This window comes from Ambystoma mexicanum, chromosome 5q, assembly GCF_040938575.1.
Source record: "Ambystoma mexicanum isolate Mex_15411 chromosome 5q, UKY_AmexF1_1, whole genome shotgun sequence".
Classification (NCBI taxonomy): Eukaryota; Metazoa; Chordata; class Amphibia; order Caudata; family Ambystomatidae; genus Ambystoma; species Ambystoma mexicanum.
The window spans coordinates 669785068-669811758 of record NC_090933.1 but is presented as its reverse complement, the minus strand read 5'-3'; the positions used below and the strand labels follow the sequence as shown (position 1 = coordinate 669811758).

General features: G+C 48.2%; 1 protein-coding gene across 2 annotated transcripts in view; it reads left to right on the top strand.

Moving 5' to 3' along the window:
• The window catches only part of PDE7A (phosphodiesterase 7A), a 1871135-nt gene that overhangs the window by 703657 nt on the left and 1140787 nt on the right, over window positions 1–26691 (top strand). The window lies entirely within an intron of this gene.

The following is a 26691-nucleotide window of genomic DNA, read 5'->3' as shown; positions in this document are numbered from 1 at the left end:
TTTATGTGAACAGCAAAAGTTTGCAGCAATTTAATAATGTTATTCCGACCACTGTACCTTTTTAATTCCATCTGGTACTAATATGCCCATCGCTACAGTTTCTCTTCCTGACTTGCCTGTAAAATTGCAAATACCAAGAGAGGAAGTGATTTGGGCTAGTAAAAATAAAGCCTTGCCACTTGAAGGGTTGAGAGAGGAGTTTGACCACTCACTGCACCACCTATTCTTAAATTCCCAGTGCACAGAGGTACCAGGTATGCGCGGAAAACAATCTATGACGCAGCAAGGAACTCTGCTTTTGGGAATACAGCGTTTGCCGAGTGGGGTTGCTGAGCAGCAGAAAAATCATAGACCAGGAAACGATCTAAAAATCTGACTCATTATGTCGCTCTCACCCTTTCCCGCAGTACGATCTAAACAGGCAGTCAGTGATAAATATCTTTTCGGAAATACCTGCCCTCGAGGACCTTTCCACAACTGATATAGAGCAAATTGAATTTTTCCACTACAAAGATCTCTCTGTGGTTAAGTTGTGGTTTCAATCAGCATTAGTCAGAAATGCTCTCTGGCTGGCTAAGATAGAGCTTTATAACTTGGGCTTCTTCTTGATTAATCATTCCCCATTTGATCATCAACACGTTCCCAACTATGGGAGCCAGTCTCCATCGATGAGTGGAAATGACGCAAATTTTACTAGCCTTTCGGGTCAGGGGTTTGGGGCTAATGAAAACACTGGTAGATTTGGTGTTCTGGAGGCCATTTGAATAAGTGTTAACAATGAAATCATTTTCACACTTTCTCATAGGTCTCATGGAACACACGGGGCTTTAAACATCTCGCCTCATTAAAAGCCAATTTGCTGCAGGAGTATACTCTTGCAGGAAATATGGCTGACGGCTCCACCCATGTGGGACCAGCACATTATTACCTTGGTCCCGGCAATTCTTCCAATTTGTGGCCGTCCAATGGCTGGCTTGATGGTAGCGGTTAAAAAATCTTCAAATCTGACCTTAACACCCTGGGCCTCGCCGAATAGCTACTTGCAGATGGTTAAGATAGGATTTGGTGAGCACTGTATAGCAATTATCAATGCCTGTTGGAACCACGCTGGTATTTCCGATGATGCCTTTATTAAAGGCTTGGAATCTCTCCTGGACTTGATAGCTTTGGACACTGCGTGCCAATATACTATTATAGCAGGTGATCTTAAAATTAAATGCATAGCTCGCCCAACCAAATTCATTCTACCCGTTGTTGTAAGATGGAACGCTTTGATGAAAGAACAGAATTTACACATGCTAAATGGTGCGGTTGTGGGCGACATTGCCCCAGCACACACCTGGCATAGAGTGTCCAAACTGCACTACTGCACTATGAGTACACTGACTGCAGACTATTTAATTCTATTACTCACTTTCAAATAAAACCACAATCTGTCAGTGATCATATTTTAGAGGTGAGGTGGTCCTTGTCCTATTCACGAAAAAAGCTAAATATCTCACTTGCTACCGGCATGGTTCTTAATAGTTCTCATAATAGGGTGTTTTGGATAACAAGGCTTTTGAACGAGTTCAACCAGAATTTGCTACGGCCGAGTTGTACACAGTGACACTAGATCGTGGTAAGGTTTCATCGTACGTTGAAGTAATAGAGTATTTTTAAAACAACTAAAAGTACACGTGGTAGTCAATTTAATAATAAGCTGCACACCTTTGATCCCAAAGTGGCTCAGATGAAAGCTAACTATCGAGCTGATAAAAGAAAAGCTAGCTTGTTAGCTGCAGCACTTAAATTAGGAAGGCTTGGGTCTATTAAGTGTTGCTTTAAAAACTGGCTAAAAGCAAGACATATATTTATTTACCTTGCAGCCGATGCTGAACGCATGTTGGAGGCTTTGGGTTCCAAAAGCTCGGCTCGGAGATGTGGGCTTTTAATTAAAGTACATGACCAGGGAAATCTGATTTCTCAAATAAACCCAGTCCCCGAAGAAGTGTGGATATCCTTTTATAAAACACTCTATGCTGTGGCTCCTTTGTCGACTGTCTTGAAGGCACGAGGTAGCTTTCAAGCTGGACACCTACATTTTGATCTGGAGGATATTCTCTTTTATATCTGTAAGCTTGGCTCCTCTAGGGCCCAGGCCCAGATAGCCCTTCTAATTTTGTCATCAAGCAACATCCGCTCGCATGTGCCAAAATCCTGGTAGCCATCTTTGGCCTAGCAATTAGAACGAACATCGTGCCTCCGTCTTGGAGAAAATCTATTGTATTGCTAATTTATAAAAAGGGCACCCAATCCCGACCTGGTAATTATAGACCTATTACCTTGTTTGATGTGCCAGGGAAGCTTTTTGCTAGATTAATTTTGAGAGATCTTAATAAATGGCTGGCTAAAGATGGGCTGCATGATCCAAACCAAACTGGATTCATGCCTGGTATCAATGGGGACCTCTATAAACCTGCATGTTCTGCAGGCAGTTAAGTCGCAGGAGTTACTGAAAAAGCAGCCCTTATACATGGCTTACATCGATTTTGCAGCAGCTTTCGACTGTATTGGCCGTGAGTTGCTCATAGAGAAATTAAGTATGCCCCTGTGTCCAGAAAATGTAGTTAATTGGATTAGCGAATTACAACGGAATACTACCATACAGGTGCATTTATCCCTGGATGGTAGTCTCACAGATCCAATTGAAACGGTTAGGGGTCTGAAACTGGGGTGTCTGTTGGCATGCACACTTTTTAATTTCTTCGTGGCTGATATGCCATGAGTTTGCAGATGTCCCAGCTGATGCTCCAAGGTTCCCTGGCTGTTCTATGCTGTTGAACTTGTGCTGTTGGCTAAAACCCCCAGGGGCCTGCTCGTCCTCCTTTTACAGCTGGAGAGCTATGTCATAAGGAACCTTTTTGAGTATCAATAAGGAAAAGTGTAAGATCATGGTGGTACTGTGTCATGAAGCGATCTACCACCACTCTCGTTTGGCCTTTACAAGGCATAAATCTGGAGGTGGTACATGAATATAAGTGTTTGTGCCTAGTAGTCGGTTCAGATGTAAACGATAAGCCTTATCATCGAGAAAGGCGAAGTTGAAAACGGGTATTTTGCAAGCTCGTATTATACAGGTCAAGTACGGGAAGTTTTCCTATTCACCAGCTATAGTTTTTTTACTTTAAAAAAAAAAAAAAAAAAGAAAAAGTGGCCTGTCTTGATCTGAAACAAGACCATGGCAAGCTGAATCCTTGTGGCATAAAATGGAGGGCTCCTTCTTGTGAGCAGTATTGGGTTTACCACAAACAGTGCCTATCTGAACAATACGGCACTAGCTTGGTTTGGTTTTGTTATATGCAGTATATATTTGGAGGCTTCTATGCTTGTACAGAAAATATTTAATGACCGATGACCAAGATTCTATCATGAATATCATATCAAAATATGTGGTAACATCTGAACACATAATGATTAAAATTTGGAGAACAAAAATACAATCTATTATGGCGGACGAGTGCATTAATGAGAGCTTGCTTATTGAAAACCCTAATCGAGCTAAAAAAAAAAAAGCTATGGCTGAGTGACTGGTCCCATAATAGAGAACGTTGTTGTAAGCTCCGATTGTTCAAGGATCACGCCTTTGAGATAAAAAAATTCAACACACCGCAACCATATCTGTCTAGGTTACCGGATCCGAGAAGAAGACCTTTATTTGAGGATAAGGCTGAACTTGTTCTCTCCTGACTGAGATGGAGACAATTGGACATTTACCAATGAAATGCACAGCTTTAACTAATTAGAGAATTTTGTTCTTCCAGTGTTTTTTTTAGGGAGTACATAACTGACCCGGAGATATTATGGAGGGCCTCGTTTGACAGCTATAGGCCGACAGTAAATGTAGCTTTGGTAGATTTTATGCAATCTTTGAATTTATCAGACCTAAGGAATCCTTGAGTATTGTAAATAGAGCTTCTTGTAATATTTCACTTTGAATTCAAGCTCAATAGAAAACAGAGTATAACTATACTTTTATTTCATTGTTTTTTAATTATTTCTTCCCTTTTCTGGAAGATCTTAAAATTGTAACTTGTGCAAATAATAGGTAGAGAGTTATATTCTTAACTATTTGATTAGTAAGTCTAATTAACCATTTTTTTTAAAGAGTTTGTATAACATTGTCATCTTTTTGTTTTAATATGTAATGTTTATGTTAAAATATTTGTTTGTTTTGCTGAGTTAATATGTAATGTCTTTGTTAAAATATTTGAAAGGCTGGTTCCCCAGCTAAAACAAATAAAAAATAAAATTAAAAAAATAAATTCTTTAACTTAGTTATTTGTTGGCACCTGCATTGGCATCTGGGCAATTCAGTGTCCTTTTGAGCACGTATTTCCTGGAAACCTCCCCTGGCATCTCCTAAATTCCTGATGGTGTGAGAGCAACTTTTTGTCACACATGCTGACTGGACTATGGGGAATGAGGGTCTTTAAGTAGATACTGCAGAACTTACTTTTTTTAGACCTTGGCAATCACTGTGTCTGAAAATGTTGACACTTCTGAGTGCATATGTTTAAGGCATGTGCAGCTTTCTTTTTTTGCTGAATTGAAGAAAAGCATTAACTATGCTAATTGTGTGGTGAGCAGCCTCCTCTGTGCTGTTCAGAGCGAGTGCCAACAACTGAGCACTTTCTGGATTTCCGTCAACCAAAATATGCTGTGGGTGCCTGTTTCATTGTTCTTCATCCTTCTTTGGGTATTGGTTGAGGAGATGGTGCTCTTGGCTTGAGCAAACTAATCTTGATGAAGCAAACCATCTGAGGCTGATACTCAAGATACTTCCATAATTGAAAGGCAGTGTTGTGTAACAAAATGGTGTTCGGTATTAGTCGAACACTTATGTGGCACAGTTTTGGCGATTGGTGCTCGTGAAAAGGTACAAATAGCTTGTTAGTTGTGAAATTGTTTTTTCATTTTGTTTTGAAATTATGTAAGATAACACTTATGGCAGTATCTGTGAAGAGGTGTTGAAGCACAGGAGTTTAATAGATTTACTTTTTAGTATTCCATTCATTCAGACTTTACTTCTTGGTTTTTGGTAGGGTAGTTTGTAGTCTCCAACACAATCACTTGACCGGTGGAAAGATTTGAAGTCTGAACTGGAATTACTTTGGAATTGGCAGTAATGGCAGCAAGTGGGTGAGAATCGGATGGATTCTTGTTATTATTGGCTGCATTAAAAATTGAGTAAGGCATAGGCAAAAGCTGAATGTGAAAAAGGGATTTCCTCCGGTTTGGCACATGAAGCAGTAATTTTAATCCCATGATGAGTTTTCTTTATCATTTCTAGGAGTCCTATTAGATTTTAATGTGCGAGTATTGAGGTATTTGGTGTAATTTGTGAGCATCAAATCTTTCTACACATCAAAACTGGGATCAGATTTTGCATTTATCTTTAAAGTTACATTCGAAGGGATTGTGTCCTCCGACGTATTCCTTATCTTAGATATCTCTTTCCAGCTTTGCTGGCCTCGGAAATTTTTTCTCTAGAGGGCGCTGCGCGTCGACGTCCGCCGAGTCGATGTCCCTCGACAGCCGCCGTATCGACGTCTACGTCATCCTGCCTATAGAGGTCGCGCGCAGCGGCCGTTGCTCAGTTCCGTTTTTCCGCGCTTACTCAGTGCCTCGGAATATCGTTGCTCAGTTTCGTATATATATTATTCAATTTTCCTCGAGATATTCGATCCATACTCGATGGCTTCCTCGTCTGAACCGACGACCCCTCGGTCCGGTTTTAAAAAGTGCCGAGACTGTGGAAAAAAGATGTCGCTAACGGACCCTCACAGGGTCTGTCTGTGGTGTTTGGGAGCTGAACACCATTGTTCGGAGTGTGAGGACTGTATGTCCATGACAGCTAAAGCACTGAAGGAGCGTAGGGGGAAGCTGGAAAAAGGTAACACTTCTTAAGCTTCTTCTTCCTCGACGAAGTCGAGACATTCGTCTCCTCGTCACCATTCGCGCTCCAGCTCTCGAAGCGGGTCCCATCACTCTTCAAGATCAAAGCACTCGAAAAGGAGACGCCGAAGATCCCCTTCTTCGTCCTCCTCTTCCTCTGTTTCACCTAAGAGAATCCCTTGCCCCACGAAGCATAGTTCCGGGGCTGAATGGGAGGAATTCCGAAAAAATATGATGAGCGTCGAAGACTGCCGAGAGCGATGCTCTGTTCGAAAGACCCGAAGGTCCAAAACGCCGCGAGTCGCAGCACCCGGCGAAGGAAGCTTCTCGAGTGCGTCACGAACCCTCAAGTAAAGCAAAGACCTCGAATCCTTCTTCGAAGGTTCCGTCGATGCCGTCGACGAAGGTTCCGTCGACGCCGAGGTCGGTGTCTTCGACGCCGTTGTCGAAGGGACCTTCGACACACGGGTCTGTCGACTCGACGCCATCCTCAACACTGGCGTCGACGCCAAGGAAAGTCACGGTTGCGGCGCACCCTGTGGCTATTCCCAGGTCTTCGATGTCGTCGAGATTGTCGACATCCTCGAGCAGAATTCCGATTCTATCGAAGATCTCTAGGCCTCCACCTTTGTTTGACGCCACTTTCGAAGCCTTCGACGTCGACGACATCGACGTTTTCGAGGCCGATTACGACAAGTTTGGCACCCTCTGCCTTGGAGATGGGTTTCACACCCTTTGTGAGCTCAGACCAATTGAGAACAATGTCTTCAATTATGGAAGAGGGAGAACTGTCTGATCAAGAAGAGCCATTTGAGTTGCAGGGATCTGCAACCCCAGTTCAAGAGGAGTTATCCTCAGAGGAATGCAGATTAAAGGAACTCCATGATTCCTTACATGAGGCAAGTGGTTTAGACGCTTCCCCAGAGGTGGAGTTTGCTAGGCCGGACCCGGGGGAGCATGCTGAAACCCCTTATAGAGCCTTAATGGCCAGGATTACAGAATGTATGGGGTGGTCAACAACTTCACCGGCGTTCCAACAGGATGACCTCACGAATATTCTTGATAAAGGTCCACAGGAGGATCCTGTAGTACCTTTTCATAAAGCTCTTCAAAGAAAAATAATGATGAACTGGGAAACCCCAGATGTCGTCCCGTCAGTAAATAAAAAACTGTCTGCTAAATACAGGTTATCTTCTGCAGACCCGGAGTTTTTGTCCAAACGCCCATCCCCAAAAAGTCTGGTGGTACAGGCAGCATCTTCTACTGACATCAAGACTGCTTACCCTACCTTCCCACAGGACAGGGACGATAAGAAATACAATGCTATGGCTAAGAAAGTCTTTTCGGCATATAGCATGGCGTTAAAATCTATTAATGCTACTTGCACCCTTGCTAGATTTAGCCATACACTTTGGGAGTGTGCTTCTACAGCGGCTGACTGCATCCCAGTGGGAGAAGAAAGGGAGGCGTTCCTAATTATCATAAGGGACGGTAAAGACGCTATGTGTGAATCCCTACAGACGGGCATTGACTCGGCTGACAGTATCAGCAGAGCAATGGCGGCAAGTACAACCAGGAGATTTGCTTAGTTGAGAAAGTCTGGCTTTGCCCCAGATGTGCAAGCCAGGCTCTTGAACATGCCATTTGATGGCTCTTCTTTGTTTGGGAAAAAGGCGGATGACAGTTTAGAAAAACTGCAAACATCAAAGGCAGCAGCAAAATCCCTAGGCGCTGCAATCCGTCAGACACTTTTTCGTCCCACAGGAACCTCTGCGAGAGGCAAGTCTTTTTGCTTCTACTCCGCATTCGAAAGATGTAGAGGACGACCGGCTCAAAGGGGACAAAGAAGAACTACCCGAGGTGGACGGGGTAGATATTCAAAAGCCGCAGCAACAGCAGGTGCCTCTTTACCATCTGCATCAGCCGGCCCTAAACCACTCTGAGGACTTCCCTCACAAGACACCTGTAGGAGGCAGGTTAACTCAACATCTGGCGGAGTGGCAGGCTATCAAGTCAGATGCTTGGGCATTGGAGACAGTTGCACAAGGTTACTGCCTGCCTCTCCTACGCATACCTCAGAGTCATCCACCGGAGATCAGCTCTCAAAAAGCTCCAGATCCGCTCCTCTTGCAGGAAATTTTAAACCTGCTAGAGAAAGGTGCCATAGAACCAGTACCTGTAGCGGAGAGGAACAAGGGCTGGTACTCCCCTTACTTTCTCATACCAAAGAAAGACAGAGGACTGAGACCCATCTTGGACTTGCGGGAATTGAACAAATTCCTCAGGAAAGACAAATTCAAGATGGTAACGCTCTCTCAGATCCTTCAGGCTCTTCAGTTCCAGGACTGGTTGGTATCTCTGGACCTTCAGGACGCTTATTTCCATGTGCTAATCCATCTAAAACACAGGAAATACCTGAGGTTCGCAATTGGCAACTCTCATTATCAATTTCGAGTTCTGCCATTTGGGCTGACCTCCACCCCGAGGGTCTTCACCAAGTTAATGTGGGTAGTGGCTGCAAGTCTGAGGGAAGGGATTCACGTCTACCCCTACCTGGACGATTGGTTGATCAGAGCTGTATCTTCGGAACAAGCTCAGATCCAGCTAGATTATGGTTGCCACTCCCTTCACAGACTGGGCTTCTCCCTCAATTTAAAGAAGTCACAAATGATACCATCGCAGAGACTCCAGTTCATCGGAGCGATCCTGGACACTTCCCTGGGAAAAGCCTCGCCACCAGAGGTGAGGGCTCAAGATATTCTACAGATGGTCACCAAGTTTCAAAATGCCCAACGTCTCCCAGCCTTCGACTTTTTGAGGTTGCTAGGCCTCATGGCATCCTGCATTTTCCTAGTGCCAGAGGCTCGCCTGAGAATGAGATCTCTCTAGTGGGCACTGAGAACTCAGTGGTCACAATTCTCAGGGAGAATGACAGATCTTCTTCAGGTTCCCGACAGGGTGGCTCGAGACCTTCAGTGGTGGGCCTGTCAGGAGAATATTCTGAAAGGAGAGCAGTTTTGGCAACCTTGGCCGGAGATAACAGTAGTCACGGATGCCTCACTTACAGGGTGGGGAGCCCACGCCAACAACTTGACGATCAGCGGTCATTGGTCTCCATCGGAGTCCAGACTACATATCAACCTGTTAGAGCTGAGGGCCATCAGACTTGCGCTGAAGGCTTTTCTGCCATCTGTACAAGGAAAGAATGTGCCGATAATGACGGACAAAACAGTGGCCATGCATTACCTCAACAAAAGAGGAGGCGTAGGATCACTACCACTGTGCAGAGAGGTGATGCAGTGTCGCACTTCGTGGTTTCCACGATCAGTCTGAGAAATCACTTGGGTAGATGCCGCTAAAGTAATTCAGACTTCCTTCCTGAGAGCACAGCTTGCAGGGAAAAGAAACACCTGTCAGGCCAAGGGCTCAGTCAAAAAGGCAGAACGCACAGCGGAGCTAGAGGGAAGAAAACAAACAAAGCAAATATTACATACCGTTTGTTGACAACTCCAATCCCTCTACCCTCTCCGAGCCCCACAAGCTTACCTGTGTATTCCGTTCCTTCAGCAGAATACCTACTTGTGACAATACACAAGAATGGGAATGCGTGAAGGTCAAGGGAAGTTTTTTCTGCTTGAAAGAAGCGGGACCATAGACTTCCCTCAATGATGGATTAGTGATGTCAACAGAAGAGTGTCCCCCAATCCAATGAGTGAAAACAAATCAAATGTTCCAAAAGCAAGTAGACAAAGAAAACAGCAGAGCATCCCGCTATCCAAGGAGTGAAGCCAAGTGTCTCAAGACCCAAGGGGGCGGAGTAAATGATGAGCACAGCAAAGCGTCCCAAAAAATCCCACAAGTGATGAACACAGCAAAGCGTCCCAATAATCTCACAAGTGATGTTTCTCCGGGAAGCGGGTGGCCAGGAATGATTCGAAAACTACGGGGTTGAAGGGAGCCGGAAACCAGACATGAGAAGCATAATCCAAAAGAAGTCCGAGGTGTATTCCGTGGTCGAGCAGAGGAGTTGATCAAACGAAGGTCTAAGGCAGAACCAAGGAGGCGATAACAAGGTCCAAGGTCAACTTAGAATTCAGGAACCAGAAAGGCAAGGAATAGGAGAAAAGGAACTTATTCCAAGAGCGTAGCTCGCGTAACGCAATGGTTTAGGAGCACCGGCTTACTGGTGGCGCGGCCAATTATAGGAAGTGAATTGAAATCGAGGCGTGGAACGCACGTAAAAAGAAAGTAACAACGTTCCAAAGGTTCCTTGCGGGCATCGTCTTCTTGGGAGATGTAGTTGATTACCGGCGGTGGCGTCGGCGTTGCCGCAAACGCCAAGTTAACCGCCAGGGCCTTCTCCCCTGGGCATAAGGATACCCTAAGAAACCGGGGGACGTGACAGTACCCCTCCTCAAAGAAGAGCCTCCTCCGGGTCCTGGACCCTTAGACCGGAGAAACGCCCGCAAAAGACGCGGAGCGTGAAGATTTGAGGCGGGTTCCCAGGTACGATCTTCGGGGCCATAGCCTTTCCAATCTACTAGATAATACCGAGTGCCCCGGATTACTCGAGTATCTAATATGGCCTGAACCTCATATTCCTCTTCCCCCTGAATCGCAATGGGAGCGGGACGATCACCCAAACGTGTACCGGCAACATAAGGCCGTAACAGGGAGACATGGAACACGGGGTGGATCTTCCAAGTTGAGGGTATGCCCAAACGATAGGCCACTGCATTGATGCATCGCGTGATGGGATAGGGACCCACGTAGCGGGGATTCAACTTACGTTTGCCTGGTATGCGAAGGTGCACAGTGGATAGCCAGACCTTGTCCCCCAGGTGATACTCCGGGGCTGACCTGCGATGCCTATCAGCATTTCGTTTCGTGCGATCCTGTGCTTGGTGTAGGTGCTGAAGCACAGCGGCACGGATAGACCGTAACGACTGGGCTGTTGCCTGAGCTGCGGGTACTCGTGCCACTGAAGGAAGGGTGGATGGTAGAACTCGAGGATGTAACCCATACATGGCATAGAAGGGTGAACAACCAGCCGATGCATGGCAGGCATTATTGTAAGCGAATTCCGCAGCCCCCAATACAGACAGCCAGTCCGATTGATATTGTAGACACAAACATCGGAGATACTGCTCCATTGTGGCATTAAGGCGTTCTGTCTGCCCGTCCGTCTGAGGATGGTATGCTGAGGATAGGCGAACGTCAATGCCAAGAAATCGAGTGAGAGCCAACCAAAAAAACGAAGTGAATTGGGATCCACGATCTGAGATAAGAATCAGAGGGAGGCCGAATAGGCGGACCACCTGCTCAAAAAACAACTTGGCCAATGCAGGAGCAGAAGGAACACCACTGCAGGGGACAAACCGTGCCATCTTGGTGAAGGCATCTACCAGCACCAAGATAGTGGTTAACCCCTGGACCGGTGGTAACTCTACCACAAAATCAAGTGACACAGTGTGCCATGGGCGTGATGGGATGGGCATTTTCTGAAGAAGCCCCACCGGTTTTCCAGGTACCGTTTTGCATTGTGTACAGACAGCACATTTAGATACATAGTCTGCCACATCCTGTTTCATATTGGGCCACCAACACCACCGGAGGAGTAGATCAGTTGTCTTAGTTTGTCCTGGATGAGCCGCCAGGCGAGTATCATGGGACCAGTTTAGGGCCTGTAACCGAGTCCGAGCATCAGGGATATATAGACGTTCCTGTACATAAGGTAATCCCGATATCATTTGTGCTTTTAGCCCTTGAAGTACCTCCCCATGGTCAGCAGCCCAGTGGCGGATCCGTTCTAATAAGGAACCGGTTGCAGCACAGACACACATAACCGTGTTGTGTGGCAAAACAGGAAGGACTGCCTCCTCGAGGGGGATATCAACTCCGATACGAGAAAGTGCATCGGCCTTGCCATGCAAGGGGCCCGGTCGATAAGTAACCGTGAAATTGAATTGTGCAAAAAACAAATGCCATCTGATTTGTCTAGAGTGGGTACATTTCACCGTGGATAGAGCTTGTAGGTTACGGTGGTCCGTGTAAACCGTGACAGGGTGTCGACCGCCCAGTAGATGGTGTCTCCACTCCTTAAAAGCAGCTCGAATAGCCAATAGTTCACGTTCCATTATAGTATAATGTTTTTCCGGAGAAGTCAATTTCCTGGAAAAGAAGGCTACTGGGTGTAGTTGCCGAGTCGTGGGGCATTTTTGAGATAAGATCGCCCCAAGGGCAAGGGCAGAGGCATCAGCTTCAACGATGAACGGTAATAGGGGGTTTGGATGTAGCAAGACCGGAGCCGTAGTGAATGCCTCTTTCAAGGCCTGAAAGGCGTCCTGAGCCTGAGTGTCCCAACAAAAGGGAACTGAGGGACTGGTAAGGCGTGTCAATGGGACTACAATGGCCGAAAAGGATGCAATAAAGCGTCTATAAAAGTTAGCAAATCCTAGGAAAGATTGCAAACCCTTAAGCGAAGTAGGAGCAGGCCAATCAAGGACTGCTCGTATCTTTGCATCATGCATATGAACACCCTGAGAGGATATCACGAATCCTAAAAACTCCACAGAGGAAGCATGGAAGACGCATTTTTCAGCCTTTGCATATAACCCATGTTCCCGAAGACGGAGTAATACCGTCCGGACATGGTTCTCATGTTGTGATAATGTTTCCGAGAATATCAAAATATCATCCAGATATATCACAACGAAAACATCCAACAGATCTCGGAAGATGTCATTGACAAAGTGTTGGAAGGTTGCGGGGGCGTTACATAAGCCAAACGGCATTACTAGGTATTCAAAAAGGCCGTATTTGCACTTAAAGGCGGTCTTCCACTCGTCGCCCGCACGCTCTCTCACCAGATTGTAAGCCCCCCTTAGATCTAGTTTCGTAAAGAGTTTGGCTGTAGTGAGGCGATCCAACAACTCCGAAATGAGGGGCAACGGATATTGGTTTTTGATTGTCACAGCGTTAAGTGCACGATAATCTACACAAGGCCGGAGATCCCCTTCTTTTTTTGGGACAAAAAAAATCGGGGAAGCAGCTGGAGAACGTGAAGGTCTTATATGGCCCAATCTCAGAGATTTCTCATCGTACTCCTTTAGGAGTTCCTCTTCAGGCCGTGCCAAAGAATATATCCTTCCGTGGGGGAGAATGGCATTAGATACCAAATCAATCGGACAGTCATATTCCCGATGTGGCGGCAGTTGTTCAGACAAACCTTCATCAAACACCTCAATCAGGTCCTGATATGCAGAAGGTATTTCTACCGTCATCATAGTAGTAGCGTTACAAGTGAGGATACTTGAAATCAGAGCTTTACATGGAGATGGATGGAATGTCCCGTGAACTGGAAAGCAGTCCTTCAGACACAGGGGAGAAGAAAAAAGCACTGTTTGTTCCACCCAATCAATGATAGGGTTATGTTTACGCAACCATGGGAGGCCCAAGATGACCCCAAATTGCGGTGTGGAAATGAGATCGAAGGACAGGTATTCTGTATGCCCTTCCGTTGTGCTCATCCGCAAGAGTTGTGTTTGTTTTACAACATGACCCGAAACCAAACAAGAGCCATCTACTGCATAGACAAGTTCTGGTGACTCCTTAGGGTCTACCGGGATACCATAGGTTGCTGCCAAATGTTCATCCATATAATTACCTGTTGCCCCGGAATCTATCATGACTGGACTAGAAAAGGCTTGAGAGTTGGGCAACATGAAAGACATATCTAAATATATGTGTGCGGCAGCTGTCTGAAGGAATGAGCCATTGGAAGGCTGACCCGTCACGTCGGCTCGGTTTAGGGACGGGTCGCGGCGTTTCCCGCCCGTTTAACAGGGCGTTTAGGGCAGACACGAATGAAATGTCCCGTTTGTCCACAATACAGGCACAGATTGTTTTGCATTCTTCTCTCCCTCTCTGCTTTTGAGAGGGGACCTTTTACTGCCCCAATTTGCATGGGTTCTACCTCTCCAGAGGTTGGGGAAGATCCCAATTCGGATTTGCCAGGGCGAGGATCGAGGTAACGGCGTTCTCCACGCCTTTGTTGCATCCGAGCATCGACCTGTAACACCAAATCAAGCAATTCAGGAAATACTGAAGGGATAGAAGGGACCACGGACAATGCGTCCTTAAGTTCGTCTGATAACCCCCTATAAAAGACTGCCGCCTTTTTTGATTCAGGCCAAGAGGTCTCTGCGGCCAGCTGATTAAATCGGGCTAAATACGCCAAAAGAGGTTGTTTCCCCTGGGATATTGCCAAGAACTCTAAATCCGAAGCCTGAGCCTTATATCTGGTGTCAAAGACCAGATTCATGGCAACTAGTAGGGCGTCGAAATCGTACAAGACCGGGTCATTGGACTCCAACAACGGATTCGCCCAGGCCGCAGCCATTCCCCCTAGATGAGAAAGCACAAAGGCTGCTTTTGTTTCAGAATCAGGGAATGCCAAGGGACGGCATAGGAAATGTAAACGACATTGATTGACAAATGTCCTATACGTTTTTGGATCTCCCGTGAAGCGTTCCGGTGGTGCCAATGGAAAAGGACCCGGCAAAACCACAGGGGCTAGGGGTGTCGGAGGAACTGGTGGTGGTACAGGAGCAGGAACATCCCCAAACTCCTCATCCACCGGTAAGGGTTGCACAAAGCTTTGCATGACATCCATGCGTTGGTGCAAAGCGGCATGTGCTGCTGCCATGTCTGTGCGTAACGTGGTAAAGGCTTGCATCATAGCAGCCATAGGATCCGCATTAGGATCCATCTTGGACAGACAGGCACCAGTATTAGGCTCCTAAATCTGTCGCACTTCGTGGTTTCCACGATCAGTCTGAGAAATCACTTGGGTAGATGCCGCTAAAGTAATTCAGACTTCCTTCCTGAGAGCACAGCTTGCAGGGAAAAGAAACACCTGTCAGGCCAAGGGCTCAGGCAAAAAGGCAGAACGCACAGCGGAGCTAGAGGGAAGAAAACAAACAAAGCAAATATTACATACCGTTTGTTGACAACTCCAATCCCTCTACCCTCTCCGAGCCCAACAAGCTTACCTGTGTATTCCGTTCCTTCAGCAGAATACCTACTTGTGACAATACACAAGAATGGGAATGCGTGAAGGTCAAGGGAAGTTTTTTCTGCTTGAAAGAAGCGGGACCATAGACTTCCCTCAATGATGGATTAGTGATGTCAACAGAAGAGTGTCCCCCAATCCAATGAGTGAAAACAAATCAAATGTTCCAAAAGCAAGTAGACAAAGAAAACAGCAGAGCGTCCCGCTATCCAAGGAGTGAAGCCAAGTGTCTCAAGACCCAAGGGGGCGGAGTAAATGAGAGCACAGCAAAGCGTCCCAAAAAATCCCACAAGTGATGAACACAGCAAAGCGTCCCAATAATCTCACAAGTGATGTTTCTCCGGGAAGCGGGTGGCCAGGAATGATTCGAAAACTACGGGGTTGAAGGGAGCCGGAAACCAGACATGAGAAGCATAATCCAAAAGAAGTCCGAGGTGTATTCCGTGGTCGAGCAGAGGAGTTGATCAAACGAAGGTCTAAGGCAGAACCAAGGAGGCGATAACAAGGTCCAAGGTCAACTTAGAATTCAGGAACCAGAAAGGCAAGGAATAGGAGAAAAGGAACTTATTCCAAGAGCGTAGCTCGCGTAACGCAATGGTTTAGGAGCACCGGCTTACTGGTGGCGCGGCCAATTATAGGAAGTGAATTGAAATCGAGGCGTGGAACGCACGTAAAAAGAAAGTAACAACGTTCCAAAGGTTCCTTGCGGGCATCGTCTTCTTGGGAGATGTAGTTGATTACCGGCGGTGGCGTCGGCGTTGCCGCAAACGCCAAGTTAACCGCCAGGGCCTTCTCCCCTGGGCATAAGGATACCCTAAGAAACCGGGGGACGTGACATGCAGCTCTGGTTTTGGGCAATCCAAGAAGGAATCTCTCTATCGGCAGTTCACCTAGCCGGAGAGAGGAACTTGACAGCGGACGCTCTGAGCAGGCAGAGCACAGTCTCCCACGAGTGGGAACTAGCTCAGGAAGTCCTTCAAGAGATCTTCGCTCTTTGGGGAACCCCTCAGGTGGATCTGTTCGCCACCAGTGTCAACAGGAAGTGCGATCTGTTCTGTTCAAGGGAATTCCCCCCGAGAGGAGCTCTGGGAGACGTGTTCATAGTGGACTGGGAGTTTCCACTCCTGTACGCGTTTCCACCAGTCCCTGTCATTCCTCAAATGATCAGGAGGTTGAGAAGATTCCGGAAAACCATGATCCTAATTGCCCCGGATTGGGCCAGGAGAACGTGGTACCCGGACCTTCTAGACTTGTCCATGTGCCCTCCAATTCGACTTCCACTCAGAGAGAATCTGCTCTCACAGAAGGGAGGTCAGGTTCTCCATCCAGACATCAAAACCCTCAACCTTCACGCTTGGCTTCTGAAAGGCTGAGGTACAAGGATTGGGACCTCCCTGATGACGTTATGGAGGTGTTGCTTTCGGCAAGAAGGCCAGCAACAAAATCTTTATACCGCTGCCGCTGGAACAGATTTTGCAGCTGGTGTAGGGAAAAGAATACCGATCCCTTTTCATGTGGTACACCAATGGTTTTGTCCTTCCTACTTTATTTAGCGAATTCAGGCCTTCAAGTTGGCACCATCAAGGGCTATCTCGCAGCGCTATCCATCTTTAAGCGCACTGCGGAAGAACCATCCTATTTCAAGTTACCCTTGGTAATACAGTTTCTAAAGGGGTTAACTAACGTTTATCCCCCAAGACCATTCCAGGTTCCCCTATGGGATTTAAATTTAGTCCTAACTTTCCTGATGGGCACACCTTTCGAACCACTCCACTCTTGTTCGTTAAGGTTTCTTACCCTTAAGAGTGTTTTATTAGTAGCACTTACATCTGCTAGAAGGGTGAGCGAGTTACAAGCTCTTTCTTGTAAACCCCCTCATACAATCTTTCACAAAGACAAAGTTTTTCTGCAAGTGAAGCCTAATTTCCTCCCAAAGGTGGTTTCTGAATTTCATATCACACAGAAGATTACCCTTCCATCTTTCTATTCTCCTCCCCATCCGGGGAAAAAGGAAGAGAGGTTGCACAGGCTGGACCCAAGAAGGGCTTTAAGTTTTTACATTAGTAGACTGGCTAGGATAAGACAAGCAGACCAGCTGTTTGTAGGCTACGCAGGTCACAAGCTGGGGCTACCGATAACTAAGCAGACCATTTCCAGATGGATTATTTTAGCCATTTTGGAATGCTATAAACTGGCAGGAAAAGAGCCCCCTCAAAATCTTAGGGCTCATTCGACCAGAGGTATCGCAGCTTCATCGGCCTTCAAAAGAGGAGTGCCGGTTCGAGACATATGTGCGGCTGCCACATGGTCGTCCGTCCATACCTTTACACGGTTTTACAAGTTGGATTCCTCCTGCAGTCAGGAAACTAGGTTTGGAAGGGCAGTATTACACTCTATTCATCAATAAGAGGAAGCATAAAGTCAGTACTCCCACCTCCAATAACAGAATGCTGCTATGGGAGCCTATCTAAGATCAGGAATACGTCGGAGGACACAATCTCTTCGAAGAACAAGTTACTGCTTACCTTGTAACGTTCTTTCGATGGGATGTTCCTCCGACGTATTCCTTATCGACCCTCCCATCCATCCCCGCAGTACTACTTCCCTTGTTGTTGCAGCTTACGCTCCTTCAGGGTGATTAGTCTAGTCCAGAAAGAATTATTGTGGGCTACAAAACGGAACTGCGCAATGGACGCTGCGCGCGGCCTTTATAGGCAGGATGACGTCGACGTCGATACGGCGGCTGTCGACTTCACGGACGTCGACGCGCAGCGCCCTCTAGAGAGAAAAAAATTTCCGAGGCCAGCAAAGCTGGAAAGAGATATCTAAGATAAGGAATACGTCGGAGGAACATCCCATTGAAAGAACGTTACAAGGTAAGAAGTAACTTGTTCTTCTGATGCAAAGAATGGGAAGATGTAGGCTATGTTCTGCTGTTACTACTATCAAATTTAGTTGTAGGGAGATTAGTAGTTGAACCTACTAATGGAACGTAATGGCTAGGCATTTAGTTTTCAATGAAAGTATCTGACATAACCAGTGGAGTGACACATATGCTAACAGGGATTTATTTACATCTTCTATATAAAACGAAGCAGTAATGTTTCACCAAAGACAACTAGAATGTCTTACGAATAACCTTAATAGAAAGTGAAACTGTAGGAAAATCTTTGGAATACTGATAAGTGGCAGGTGGGTAAGATTGACCAAAATCTGGTGAATTGCCTGAGCTCCATGTCTAACTTGGTTATGTTTTATATATGTGAATTCTAATGAAAATATGAGCTTAGTGTTGAAGTTAGTGAGTGGGACCATAGAGGTGAAAGGGAGGCAATGCTGCAAAAGAAAAAGAAAACAGCAGGGAAGCAACATTGGCAGCAGAGCTCTCTCACTCTGGAAATAGGATATGGCAACGGGAACTTTATTCTAGATTTGTGGAGACCAATAAAATGGCAGTAGGACCTGATTGCAATCTATCTTCGAATGGAACTGTCGGAAAGAGAAATATCCGGCTGACCTTGAAACTACAGTAAGATTTGTTTACACACGCAAGGATTCAAAAGACTTAATGAATTGATGTATTTTTAACTTCGACTGCCAGACCTTTTTTTTTTGTAAAAATTATTACACAATTAAATAAAGAAATATCTATACATTTACTCGCCAACAGTCCAATATCCCTAGCCAGTGGCGAGTGTACATTTTGCACCTTTATTATCTTGACATTGTATGTGTTCCCTAATGCAGTGCTTCCAACTAAAGTGTATTATCTGTTTTCTGTTATTACTTACCTGTATTTATAAATCTGTGTTTGGGGGAAGACCTAGTAAACAGTTTACTCACTTACGTCCTGTCCCCTTTCCTCCATACTGTATGGGCGCCCCTTCGTAGGGACGGCAAACGGAACCTTTTTCACAAGAGAAAAACTTTCTTCCCCTTTAAATTTAGAGGTGCGCAGGGGTGCGGCCCTGGGAGTATGCGCTGCCCTCACGGCCCCCTCCAGCAACACACCCCTGTCCCATTTTCCGCGTTGACGGGAACGGTACAAATTCACAAGTGCTCCTGGGTTTGGCTTCGGATATGTAATGCCAGGCGTGGATACTTCTGTCTTTTTGTCTTTTTTACATTTAGGCACTCGGTCGTCAGGCTTCACGCTCTTCCTTGGCCCATGTCGACATCAACAGGGTTCAGCAGGTTTTCAGCCTGCGAAGGGCTCTTTCCTATGTCAGACCCCCACTACCTTTGCCTCTGCTGCCTTGGCCCCGACCTCGGCTGGCAAGCTTGTACCGCGTGCAATGCGCTTTCTTCGAGCGCTCTGAAGGACAGACTGGCTAGGTGGAGGGAGCTCTTCCAGATGTCGCTGCCAGAGGATCTGAAGGATTTTGTCAAGCATCGATCAAGGCCCAAGGTAGGGCCACTCTTTTCCAGAGCACCCCGCAAGGGAGACTCCTTCCCAAGTACTCGCCCAAGTGGGAGGAACCGCTCAGGTTCTTATACCAGCACGAGTAACAAGGCTAGTCCAGCTACCGGCCAACAGGATGAGGGGTGTCAACGGACCCTCCCGGTGACTGTGCTGAGGGACCCGAAGGTCCTTTTACCAGGTGCTCATCCGAGGGGCTACACACTTGTACCGGCAACATGTTAGAGGGGGTGCCTATACGCAGTACTACCGGCAAATCCGCTGAGGGCAAATTGCCTACCAGGTCTCGGCCTAAAGAGCAGGGTAGGCCTCATGATACACACTCCTGGACAGGGCTGGGCCGAGTGAGCCAAGCAACACGACGCAGACACGTGGAAGGGAGCTTGACAAGAAGGCCACTGTTCCAGACATTATGGGCCACCCATCTGATACCGCACCAAGGAAGGGAGCAGGTGGAGGGACGAGTGTCAAGGTGGGACTGGTGTCAACATGTACGTGGCCTAGAGCCTATCCATCATTTGCGCAGGGCAGGTTCCTGCTGCGTCCATATGGTCGGGTCATGCAATGGCCTCAGCAGCCACCCGCTACCCCATCCATATCACCTACCACCTCTCTTGCTTGCAAGGACAGGTTCTTTGAAAGGTTCCTCGGGCTCATGAAATCTCCTCAGATGGGGGGTCATCCTGAGGGCTGCCATCACGGACGTGCTCCCTCCGGCAGCGCCTCTAGCCATTCCTCCCTTGGCTCCTGCGCCACAGGCCCCAGTGCAGCCTCTGCTGCCCACTCTGGCCCCCCAGCCGATCGTGCAGGCGGTTCGGTACCAGCCTTTGCAACAGGCTCGGGCTTTGGTCTCCACACCGCAGCCCTCTGCCAGAGCTCTCCTCCGATGGCGCCGGACCAACCGGACACCCAGGTGGACACAGACGAGGAAGAGGACCCCGACACACCCATCAGTCAAGGCCTTCCATAAACACCTTGCAGGGCTGGCAGAGTACTTTGGCCTTCCTCAATCCAAGGTCGAGCAACCAGAGGAGGGTGTGCCTGCTGAAGTCCTCCTGCTACACCCGCGGCTCGAATGGGGTTCCTGATGCAGAAGGATGTTATCGCCTTGGCGAAAAAGGGGTGGCTCATGCCACACTCAGTCCAGACGTTCAATCGACGCCTGGATTGATTAATTGATATTTTATTTCTATGGCGGTCGTACACAAGTGTTTCAGAGCGCGACAAGGCAAGGGAGGGGAACGGAAGAGAACAAAACAGCGATCTTACTAGGCCCAATGACATTGAGAACGCGCAAGTGCATGGGAGAGGGGGGGAGGGTTAAAGTGCTTCGAAGGGGGAAGAGGTGGAAAGTGCGAAGCAGAGGAGAAACATAAATAACAATAAATAAATAATAAAAGGCAACAAACTGGTAATGCAGCCAGCAATTTGCAAGTGCTAGGTTTAAGGCAGCAGACAGGGTAGGTCTGATAAGTGCAGGAAGAAAAAGGGGGGGCTGTATCGGTCCAGATACAGACCCCAATGCAAGGGGTGGCCCAGAGGCAGTGCGGGAGGGTGGCAGGATGAGCAGGTACCTGGGCCCAAAAGACAGAGGGTGGCCAGGTGCACGGTGCCAAGAGAGAACAGATCAGCAGGAGAGAGGGGGGGCGAAGGCAGAAGAAAAGAGGAAGGTGTTGAGGTGCTTCCGGAACCATAGGTGGTTCTCCTCAAGTTTTAGAGTGGCAGGGAGGTTGTTCCAGAGGGAGGCCCCAGCCGAAGACAGAGATCTACCCCCAGCTTGTTTCTTAGAAAAACGACTGACCCTGAGTGAGTTGGAGGTAGAGGAGCGAAGAGGTCGAGAGGGGAGTTATTTGCGGAGGGATAGCTGAAGGTATTTTGGACCCAGGCCCCAGAAAGCCTTGTGGACAATGCAGAGGGTTTTGAATTTAATCCTTGCATCCACTGGGAGCCAGTGTAGATGTTTCAGAGCTGGAGAGATACGATCTCAGGGCTTGAGGCCAAGGACAAGTCTCGCAGTCCTGTTCTGGATTAGTTGCAGAGGGCGGAGAGTAGAGGCAGGTAGATTTAGAAAGAGGCTGTTACAATAGTCCAAGCTAGAGAGGACCAGGGCTTGAGATACCATGAGCTTCTGGGGGAAGGAGAGGAAAGGCAGAGTACCTCTGAGGAGGTGCAGTCGGAAATTTGACTTTTTAGAGACCTCAGAGATGTGGGCGGAGAAGGAAAGGGTGGAGTCAAAGATGACCCCGAGGTTCTTAGCCTCGCAGGTGGGGGTAGGAGGAGGGCCAAGGGAGGCCGGCCAGATAGTGAGGGGAAAGGATGGTGAAGGTGTGACGATGAGGAGGATCTCCGTCTTACTGGCATTCAGACAAAGATCATTGGTGGCACACCAATCTTGAATGGCAGTTAGGCAATCGGAGATGAGAGAGGGAGAGGAGGTGGCAGAGGGCAGCCTGAAAATGAGTTGTGTCGTCCGCGTAGCACTGGAAATTTGAGCAGAAAATGGCAATGCAGTGGGCGAGAGTTGCCAGGTATTGGTTGAAAAGCCAGGGCGAGAGGTTAGACCTTTGGGGAACACCACAGGTAGGGAGGAAGATGGATGAAAGGAAGGATCCAAGTTGGACCTGGGAGGGTCTATCTGAGAGGAAAGGTCAGCCAGGCCAGAGCCTGATCAGTGATACCCAGGTTTTCACAGACGGTTGAGCAGGATGATATGGTTGACCGTGTCGAAGGCAGAAGAGAGATCGAGGAAGATGAGGACAGAGAGAATGTTAGAGTCAAGGTTGGTGAGCAGATCTTCACAGATGTTTAGGAGAGCGGTTTCCGTGCTTCTGGCAGTTCTGAAGACAGACTGGTGGTCATGGAGACAGCCAACAGAATTGGAATGAAGGTTAAGCTGAGAGATGGCCAACTTTTCCAGGAGTTTGCCAAGAAAGGGAGTAATGGAAATTGGGTGATAGTTAGCTGGACAAGAAGGATCAGCTGTAGGTTTCTTGAGAAGAGGATCCACAAAGGAGTGCTTCAGAGGGGAGGGGAAGGATCCAGAGGCAAAGGAGTGGTTGCAAAAATCAGCAAGGGCCGGCGCGAGGGTGTCAATGTAGTCCTTGATGGTTTTAGAGGAACAGGGATGAACTTGTTTTGATGAGGCTTTCATAGATCGGACTTGTCTAGCAACCTCGTCAGGGGTGAAAAGAAGAAAGGACGAGAAGGATGGTGGGAGGGTGGCTAAAGGAGGGTTAGCAAGCACAGATGGAGAGGGAAGAGGAGGAGTGTGGGTGGAGAGGGTGGACAGGATGTCCTGGGTTTTTTAAATGCAGTGAGAGGCAGGGGCATTGCAAAGAGCCTGGGAGGCAACAGGAGTTGCAGGCAAATGGAGGGGGATACACTCTTGCTATCAGCCCATCCTCAGTCACGCTCTTCGGTGATTGCTGCGGTATCACTCTACTTCAAGCCTCAGTCGCACTGCTAGGCAAGGAGGAGAAGATCTTGGAGACGTACGGGAAGAAGCTTTATTCCAATTCTTCACTTAATCTTCGTCAGGCCAACGCGGATGCCATGCTGGCAGCCATTAACCAGAGGCTATGGTGGGAAATGGCGGACTTCCTCCCAGAACTTCTGGCGCACAGCCAATCACGTTTCAAGGCGGGACTGGCAGAGGCCAAGATGGTGGCACAAGACATCATGGAGACCACTGTGGCCCACATTGACACCTCTGGCCATGCTATTTGCATTGCCACAGACCTGAGAAGAATGGCCTGGCTCTGTGCTACTAAATTTAACCTGGATGTCCAGGAATGTATTTTGGACATGCCCCCTTTCACTCCACTACGGACGAGGAGCTGGATAAAAAGAAAAACCGCTCTCAGATGGCAAAGTCTTTATCCAGCCTCACCAAGACCACACCCAAAATGTACACCCAGTCACAGCAGCGTTCAGACAAGGGGTGTACATACGGAGTGTTCCGTGGCTTCCAAGAGCTGAGGTCCAGGCAGCCGGACCGTTCGCTGACTTAAAATTGGTGCAAACAAAGAAGAGTAAGGGCTTTTTCCAGTCCCCCCTACTCCACAACAGTTTCCGAGGGAAAGCAGGCATGACATGTCCCCCTTCCCCCCGGGTCCACGTGTCTCCAGTCGGGGGTAGGCTTGCTCTCCATGCGCAGTTCTGGCGCCAGAATTTTGCAGACCCCTGGATCCTCTGTAGTATTGAGAGTGTACTGCCTACCTATCCCTGCCTCTCCCCCCCCCCCCCCCATCCACTCCCACAGATTCGGACAGCAACTCTTTTGGCAGAGTTCCGGTCGCTTGTAGAGAGCCAGGCAGTGGAGGAAGTACCAGCCTCCCATGGAGGCTTGGGCTTCGACTCCAGGATTTTCACCATTCAGAAAAAGATCTAGGCTGGCCTGAGAGTTGTGTTGGACCTATCCATCCTCAACCTGTCCCTACCTCTACAAAAATTCAAGATGGTTATGCCAGCGCTGATAACTGAGACATTGTGCAAGGGGGACTGGATGTGCCCCCTGGATCTGAAAAACTCATACTTACACGTCCCGATTTTGCAGCCTCATCGTTCTTTTCTACGATTCAGAATCATGGGCTACCATTTCCAATACAACTCGGTCCCAAGGATCTTTACCAGACTGATGAATACAGTGGCAGCCCTCCTCAGGGCTCAAGGCCACCGTATATCTACCTGTACCTCGACGACTGGCTCGTCAGGTCAACGTCTCCGGAAGCGATGAACCACACTTATCACGCTCTTATGAACCCACTCCACGGTCTGGGCTTTTCACTCAATCTCAAGAAGTCCCAGCTACAGCCTACACAGAGACTGACCTTCCTGGGGCTCATCTGGGACACGTGCTCTGAGTGAGTTTTCCCCTCGGAGGACAAGATCATGGCCATCAGGAGGGCCACTGCCCACTTCCTCAGCAGAGAAGTGACATTGGTCTAGTGGTACCAACACCTACTGGGTCTCATGGCAGCAGTCCTATTGGCCATCCCCCACACGAGACTCGGGATGAGGAGGATACAGCTGCACTTTGCAGCATCATGGAACCAGGAGCGGGGCTCTCAGGCGGAGTTGATCAACATTCCTCCTTCTCTTCACCCGGACCTCACATGGTGGTCCAAGGACTGCAACCTGCGGATGGCCAAACCCTTCTAGCAGCCTACCCCGCAGGGCACTATTGCTACCGACTCCTCTCTCGAAGGCTGGGGGCCACTCTGGACCACCACAGCGTCGATGGAACCTGGACCCAACAGGAGCAGGAGTTCCATATCAATTGGCTGGAACCATGGTTCTCGGAGCTGCTCAGCCTCTCGGAGAGAACACCCATTCACCTCTGGAACAGACCCAGCACATCTGCTGGTGCAGCAGGGGGACAGGGTCATCCACCTGCACCTCAGAAATGAGCCCTCACAGTGTGGTTTCTGAGCAGGTCACGCTAGGGCACCTCAGCCTTTCACAGGCTAACCTAGAGATCATACAGGGTGCAATGAGCAAGTCTACCAGGATCCAGTATAAGAGCAAGTGGACCAGGTTCTGTCACTGGGCAGACTCTAAGGAGATCAACACAATTGCATGCACGTTGGACGACGTGCTCTCCTTCTCGGGGCATGGCGACCATTCTGGCGTGCAGGTGGACACCTGCCGTACTTATTTGGCAGCCATTGGGGCCTACAGAAACTCAGAGGAGGTATTCTCCTCTTCCAACCCGATAGTCAAACATCTGACGGGCCTCGCCAGACTCTACCCGCCCATCAAGAGGCCTAAGCCTGTGTGGGACCTCAGCGTAGTGTTGGGTGCCCTGGCACACAAACCATTTGAGCCAATGGCGTCCGCGAACATCAGGCTGGTCACCATTAAGACGGCCTTGCTAGTTGGCCTCACTTCGGCTTACAGAATCAGCGAAATACAGGCGCTAGTCGCCTCAGAGCCCTATACCACTTTTCACATGGATGAGGTAGTCCTGCAGATACACCCAACGTTCCTACCTAAGGTACCTTCCACATTCCATCTAAAGGAGGAGATAGTGCTCCCTACGTTCTTTTCTGAACCTAAGGACGAGGCTCAGATGGTGCTGCACTGCCTCGATGTCGGGCGTGCTCTAAAAATTCTACTTGGACAGGAACAAGGGCTTTTGCAAGTCAGAAGCGCTGTTTGTCAACTTCGGTGGATCAAGGCCTCTATAGCAAAATGGATGGGCTCGGCCATCAAGGAGGCAAATGAGGGGCCGCATAAACCACTTCCGGTTAACATGCACAACCATGCTGTCAGAGCCAAGGCCACGGCCATCGCATTCCAACGGCAGGTTCTTTGGCAAGTCTTAAGCAGGGCTGCCACCTGGGCCACCCCTTCAGCTTTCTGCAAGCATTACTGTTTGGACGCCAGCTCTAGATCAGACGCAGCTTTCAGGCAGGCGGTTCTTTGGAACCTGTTTGCTTAAGGAGGGTCTCCTCTCCACCCTCGGGCTACACTCAGTTGTACTCGCCCATACAGTATGGAGGAAAGGGGACGGGACGTAAGAGTAATTATAAGCTATTCACCGTAGTGACTAACATACTCTTAGTCCCCTTTCCTCCATACGTCCCACCATCCCCCCCCAATTAAACTGGTGTCATTAGGCAATGTTAAACTATTGTCGACGCTTCTATGGGGCTGAGGTGTGGCGCCAGAGGGCGGAGTCAGGGTAGCGCATGCTCCCAGGGCCGCATCGCCACGTGCGCCTCTAAATTTAAAGGGGAAGGTTGTTTTTTTCTTGTGAAAAAGGTTGTCTCCCGTCTCTAGGAAGGAACGCCCATACAGTATGGAAGAAAGGGGACTAACGTACTAGAGTACGTTAGTCACTACAGTGAGTAACTTATAATGTCTCTACTCACCTGCACTGACCTTATTGTTTGTTCCTGAAATGGCTGGCTTTTGTGTGTCCTAGCAGTGAGACATTGCCCTTCCTGAGGTAAAATGTAGTTGGTCGGCTGTCAACCCTCTCGGGACAGTCACCAATGGTGCAGCACACTGGCTGTTTTTAAAGGTAGGCCTGTGCTTTTAGGTCTGGATGAAGGGGGGCTGCTGTCAATAGCAGTCCTGTCAGCATTTAATAGGGCTAGTACTCAGTGGTGCATCACAATTGGTGCCCTTTGCCCTAAGGTAGCTCTGTATCCTCCACCAGCTCTGTGTCCTCCACCAGGCCTCCAGATTGCTGAAAGGCAAGACGTTAGTCAACTGAAGCCCCGGCCACTGTTCTCATGGGCCAGGAAAAGGTGTG